Source organism: Arachis duranensis, chromosome 1 (genome assembly GCF_000817695.3).
Source record: "Arachis duranensis cultivar V14167 chromosome 1, aradu.V14167.gnm2.J7QH, whole genome shotgun sequence".
NCBI classification, from domain to species: Eukaryota; Viridiplantae; Streptophyta; class Magnoliopsida; order Fabales; family Fabaceae; genus Arachis; species Arachis duranensis.
Window position 1 is genome coordinate 77,005,686 of NC_029772.3, and position 6,812 is coordinate 77,012,497.

At 40.2% G+C, this 6,812-nt stretch overlaps 1 non-coding gene across 1 annotated transcript; it reads left to right on the forward strand.

Annotated features, from left to right (window-relative positions):
* Window positions 1-4,213: 4,213 nt before the first annotated feature.
* On the forward strand, window positions 4,214-4,321 carry LOC127742804 (small nucleolar RNA R71). The gene has a single exon (XR_008004203.1). It is a non-coding gene; the product is annotated as a small nucleolar RNA R71 (small nucleolar RNA).
* The last annotated feature ends 2,491 nt before the right edge of the window (window positions 4,322-6,812 follow it).

Sequence of the window (6,812 nt, forward strand, 5' to 3'; positions counted from 1 at the left end):
TTAACATGGGCTTATGATGGCTTCGCAGGCGTTATTGGTGATCACTTTTCTCATTAACATTGCAAGTTCATTCCCATTCCACGTTAGTGGTCACGTTAACTAGATTAACATGGCTACTAACGTGGTTCTTCCTTGCTTCCTTTGTCCTGAAATCAAGCAAATAAAGTGCATCAAAGCTCTAGCTCAAGTCATGAGATTATGCATTATCAATTTGTCATGCAATCCTTGCAAAATCCTCACAAAATCATGTAAAATTCACAAAAGTTGCTTGAATCAAGGTGTAAGTGTATTTTTATCCAAAACTTGCCTTATTCACTAAGAAACTACATGAAACTACCCTAAAACAATAAAGAAAAGGTCAGTGAAACTGGCCTAGATGCCCTAGCATCACAACACCAAACTTAAAGCTTACTTGTCCCTAAGCAAGTACGAATACATAGGAAGGATGAATGAAAGAAAAAAGATGATTGATATAAAAGTAAAATTCCTAGTTTATGGGGTTTCATGCATAGCAACTTAGGTTCATTCCTTTACAAGGTTTCAGGCCTTTATCATTCCCTTGATCACCCTCTTGATTGCATCCTTTGAGACTTCCTAGTTGCTGATCCTTCCTTCTTTTTCAAGGTTTATTGCATTCCTTTTTAAGCTAAGTGCTCTGTAAGAGGGCGACTCTTTATGATAAGCTTTCAGCCAACACTCCCAAACCAGTTGGTTCAAGGTGCTAGGTGTTAAGACACCCCTAAGGACTTACTCACTCAAGTCTCTTTCCCCCAATACATAAACACCACAGGCACATGGTTTGTTATTTTTTCTTCTTTCTGGAGACCTTGGTGTCCAACACCTCTTTGGGTTACTAAGTGTTCTGTAGCAAAGGTCACTCTTGATAGTGGACTTTCAGCTGATAATCCCGGATTAGTTAATCCAAGTTACCAAGTGATAAGGCACTCCTAAGAGCTTATTCATCCGAGCATATCCCTTGCACATGAACACCACAGACAATCCAAGTTACCAAGTGAAAAGGCACTCCTAAGAGCTTATTCATCCGAGCATATCCCTTGCATATGAACACCACAGACACATGCCTTAATCTTCAAACCCTTCGTGCCTAGCATTGTTCCTTATTATTTTTCCTTCCTTTCTAACTTTTATTGCCCTTTCTCTTTTCTTATTGGGATCTTATTATTTAGTTAGTCTCATAGGATGTGTTTCAAGCCTAGGATCTAGGATAGATAGTTGCCTTCTTTCCTTGTTGGTAAACAAACTTAGCTAATTAATCACCCTCACACAATAATTCAGTACTTACTTCACAAATTAACTCCACTCTTGTTCTTTTCATAACTTCTTCTTTTTGATTAACTTAAAGGACAGGCATACAAGTAAGGAAGGTGGAAATGCAAAAAAGACATTAGACTAGCACTCTTGGATGTGAATAAAGAGGAACAAGCAGAATATGAAGATTTCATTCAATCAATTTTCAATTAAAGTTATTCATTTCGAGACAGTTCGATACAACCTCATGAAGTCTTCCTTGGTATTCTCATCCTAGCATTTGCATCCTTGTCTATTTCCTTAGATGATGAGGTATGATCATTCCCTGAGATTGATTGAATTCCTGTAACACTATTAGAAGTTGCTTGTTCCCGAAGCACTTGGAAAAGAGTTAGCATGCATGTGTGCTTGTGAGTTTCTGAACTTAATTCGGTGTGTGAACACCAAACTTAGTTCTTTGCTTAATTCAACAAATTGAATACATGCAGAAACCTTGTGTGCTTTTTATTAAGAAACAACTATAAGCTAAAAAGACAACTATGCATTAGAGGTTAGACCTCTGTCAAGTGAGTTCTCTGGTTACTAGAGCAATGCTTTATCACTGAAGGGTTGCAATGCACTCTTCAGCTGGAGTTTTTGGTGGAACACCAAACTTAGAGTCTTATATTCACCCTTGAATTGTTTTGGTGTGTGACACCAAACTTAGCTCCTCACACTATAGAGAATTCAACTTGAAGTTTTTATTGAGAAACTTATGAAAAGAGAATTTTCTCAGGTTGGGTTGCCTCCCAACAAAGCACTTTTTTTAGCGTCGCTAGCTCGACGATTGGTCCTTGTCAGGTGGTTGGTAGTGCTTCAAATCTTCTCCCCTTGTAGTGAATCTATTTCCATTGGCTTTATTAAGTAGTTCCACATGTTCTAAGGACAAGATTTTGTTGATGGTATACACTGGTGGCAGCTGGGATGGAATAGTGGGGAGGTGAGGTGGTATAGATGGAAAGTATGTAGAGACCACTTAATCTCCTGGAGAGAAATCTTCTGTAGGGATTTTCTTATTTTTCCATCCCCTTGGGACCTTTTTTCTTGTGTCCCTTGATGTCAACTTATTCCTTGTGGTTTCCTCTTTGAAAATGGTTTTGTTGCCTATCTCATATGACTCTGGTGGGTCTGGTTCCTTTTGGATTACACTTGGCTGTTGCTCCTTTTGATCACATTGGTTGTTAACCATAGGAGTTATGAGGTGTAGTGCTTGTGCTCCCTTGTTTGGCTCTTCCATCAGCTCTTTTTTGTGCTCATCCTCTGACTTTTTGTTATCATGATTTGCTTCTTGTGAGAGTTTGAAAACATTGAAGGTGAGCTGCTCATCATGTATTCTCAATACTAGCTCTGCTCGCTCCACATCTATAAGTGCTCAGGCTGTGGCTAAGAATGGCCTTCCCAGAATGATGGGATGACTGTGATTCTCTTCCATTTCTAGGATAACAAAGTTTGTGGTAAGGAAGTAGTTCCCAACCTTCACTAACACGTTCTCAACCACTCCTATTGCCTGTTTTTGGGTTTTGTCAGCCAGTTTAACGATTACATCTGTGGGTGTTAGCTCATTGATTTGAAGCTTCTTCATGAGGGACAGAGGCATTAAGTTGATGCTTGCTCCCAGGTCACAGAGTCCTTTATCAACCATTGTCTCTCCTATAGCACAAGGAATGTGGAAACTCCCTGGGTCCTTCTTCTTTGTAGGTGGCCCTGTTTAGATAAGAGCACTGCACTCCCTGATCATCTTTATGGTCTGTCCACCCTTCAATGAACTCTTTTTGGCCAGTAGCTCTTTTATATACTTGATGTCGGAGGGCATTTGCTGGAGGGCCTTAATGAATGGTATATTTACATCAAGAGATGCAAACATGTCGAGGAACCTTGAATACATTCTCCCTGCTACACCACCCTTAAGCCTTTGGGGGAAGGGTGCATATGGGTTCAGGATTTTCCCTTTCTTTAGCACTTTTATGAGTATGGGTTGGGGAGCATGATTTTCTTTTGGACTGTCTTGGATGTGTTTTGTTTGTATGTCTACTTCCTCCACACGCCTCTCATCACTTGTGGTGATCATCTTACATTCTTCCCACCTGACCTTCCTTGTTTCTCCTCTTGGATTCTTCTTTGTGTCGCTGGGAAATCCATTAGTGGGTTTGGGAAATTGTTGAGATAGATACCCTACTTGGGACTCCAGTCTCTTGATGTTTTCCCCTTGGTTTTTGATATTGGCTCACACTTCTTCCTTAAACACCTTATTGTCTTGGACTTCGCTACATATGTCTTCAAGTAGAGTCTCAATCTTTGAAAGTCTATCCTCGATTAATGATGGTGGATCGAGATTAGGTGGTTGAGAAGGGTGGTTAGGTGAGTATTGATAGGATCTCTGTGAGGTATGTTGGTGAGTTGCATTGTTGTTGGAATTGTGGTTGTGGCGTCTCTAGTCTTGGCCTTGGTCTTGTTGATTCCCCCATCCAAAGTTAGGGTGATTTCTCCATCTAGAGTTGTAAGTTTTGGAGTATGGATCATGGATTTGTCTAGGTGAGTTCCCAACATAGTTGGCTTGTTCTCAGTCACCTTCTTCTCCTATATTCACTCCTTCTTGAGCTGGTGATGAAGTGATGACTGCTGCAACTTGGTTTTCCTTCACCTTCTTAGTAAGATCTGCTAGCTGCTTGGCAATCATCTTATTTTGAGCTAGCAATGCATCCATGTGGTTCAGCTCCATTACTCTTCGAGTTTTGCTTCTTTCAGAGGCATAGAAGTAGTCATTCTCAGCTACCGTCTCAAAGACATCTATGGCTTCTTCAATGGTTTTCTTCTTGTTTAGAGAACCTCCGGAGGAATGGTCTACAGCCTTCTTTGATTTATAAGAGAGTCCTTCATAGAAAATGTGAAGTTGAACCCATTCATTAAACATGTCTGGTGGGCATCTTCTTGTTAAGTCCTTGAACCTCTCTCATGCCTCATAGAGAGTCTCACCATCTTGTTGCCTGAAAGTTTACACCTCAGCTCCCAGCCTGTTAATTCTTTGAGGAGGGTAGAATTTTACCAAAAACTTGTTCGCCACTTCTTCCCAATTTGTTAAGCTCTCCTTTGGGAAGGATTCAAGCCATTTGGATGCTTTGTCCCTGAGTGAAAAAGGGAACAAAAGTAGCCTATAGACATCCGGGTGGACTCCATTAGACTTCATAGTGTCACATATTCTCAAGAAGGTGGTTAGATGTTGATTGGGGTCTTCTTGAACACTTCCTCCAAATGAGCAGTTGTTTTGAACAAGGGTGATGAGCTGGGGTTTTAATTCAAAGTTGTTGGCATGTATAGTGGGCTTTTGGATGCTACTTCCACAGTTTCCTGGATTTGGACTGATGTAAGAGCCTAGAACTCTCCTCTTTTGCCCAGCATGATTTGCAGGGCCTTCTCTAGCATGGTTGTGAGCTTCTCCTTCATGATTATTTTCCAAATTCTCCTCCATGTTTGTTTCAAAATACTCTTCCTCTTCCTCAGCACCAACAACTCCTTTCTCTTTTGCTTCCCTCCTTAGTCTCCGGAGGGTCCTTTTAGGTTCTGAATCGAAGGAAGTTGAAGCTTCCCCTCTTCTCCATGTCATACAACTAACAATGCACACAGCGAGAGATAAAATGAAGAGATTATTCTTGTTAGAGTGATTGTTAGTGTGAGTGGTGCAAATTATCAAACAGTTAGTGGGTTAGTGAGCAGAATTGTAAATAATAACAAAGAAAGAAAGAAAATAGAGAGTGTATAGGGGATGAGGATGAAACTAAACAAACTGAAGGTAAATGACTGAATAAAGTAAACAAACAAAAGAAAAGTGCTCTATCTAGTGAACTTCCAACTTAATCATTGTTGATACAAAATCAATCCCCGTCAACGACACCATAAACTTGATGCACGAAAATTTGTCTCTCAACAAATTTCCCTTCGGCAGGTATACCGAATTGTCGTTAAGTAAAAACTCACAATAGAGTGAGGTCAAATCCTACAGGGATTGATTGGTCAAGCAACTTTAGTTGGAAGAGTATGCTAGTTTAGCTAAACAGAGTATAGTTGAGAGTTGCAGAAACTTAAATGGCCGGAAAGTAAATAGCAGAAAATAAAGTGCAGAACCTTAAATGGGAATTTGGGGAAATGAGCATGGAAATAAATGGCAGAAAGTAAAGAGAATGGGTAAGATCAGAAATGGGGAATTCATTAGGCTCAGGAGATGTTGTATTCTCCGGATCAAATTCATTTTCATCTCTTCCTCAATCAAAGCATCTATTGATCTCCTTGGCAATCTTTGGTGATTGGGTTCCAATTCCTTGGCAACCCAATCTCTCTAAGCTTGAACAATTGCCAAATTCCTTGATTTAATTACTCATGGGAAGAGATGAAGTGTGGTCACTGATTATACCACATGTATTTCCAAATCAAAGTGTTGGGAGGATTACATGTCACTATATCCGCCCAGACACCAATTTGGTCCAACGTGACAAAGCATTTCTAGCATGATCTCCTCATCCCTTTTCCAAGGCTCAGAAGAGATCCAATTATGGAGAGTTTCTTTTCCAAGACAACTAACCAATTGAATTAAGATCAAAAGCTTTCTAGTAAATCAAAAGAAAAGAAAGAAGAAGAAGAATGGAAACTATAATTGATCCATCAAATTACAACAGAGCTCCCTAACCCAATGAAAGGGGTTTAGTTTTTCATAGCTCTAGAAATGAAAAATGGCAGAAAAGAGTACATGCTTCAAAATGCAGAAGAGTAAATATATAGGGGTAGTTCTCCAAAGTGCCAAGCCTCTCTATAGTTCAAAACTACTCCTATATATACAACTCCTCTTGATCCTCTAGTGAGTTCTTCAAGTCTTGGATGTGGGCCTTAGATCTTGAGTTGAAGCAGTTACAATCTTTAGTGGGCTCAGCTTGCAGAAAAGTGTGAGTTAGGCATGGGCGTTAGTGATGTTAACGTTAAGTGAAATTGTCGGTTCGAGAACGTTAGTGGCAATCACCTTTTTCACTAATGTTCCAACCCCATATAATCCACGTTAACTTCAATGTTAGTGGCACTAACGTGACCACTAACGTTGCCCTACATTAGAGTTCACGTTAGTTCAACTAACGTGACTCTTAACGTGGGCATGGCTATCTTCGAGAGCGTTAGTGACACTTACCTTTATCACTAACGCTCCAGATGCTCCTACTCTCCATGTTAGAGTTCACGTTAACTAGGTTAACGTGGTGGTAAATCCCATCTCCAACGATAGTGACAAAGGTGAGTGTCACTAACTTTGCCTCATGAATCTTGGCTCCACGTTAACTTTCACGTTAGTGGTCTTAACGTGATCACTAACGTGGGCAATGCTAGCTTAATCAAACATTTGTGACAAAGGTGAGTGTCACTAATGTTGGCATTGTTCCTCTCTTCCACGTTAAAGTTCACGTTAACTAAGTTAACGTGACTCTTAACATGGCTCATTACCAATTTTTGGAGCGTTAGTGGTGTTCACG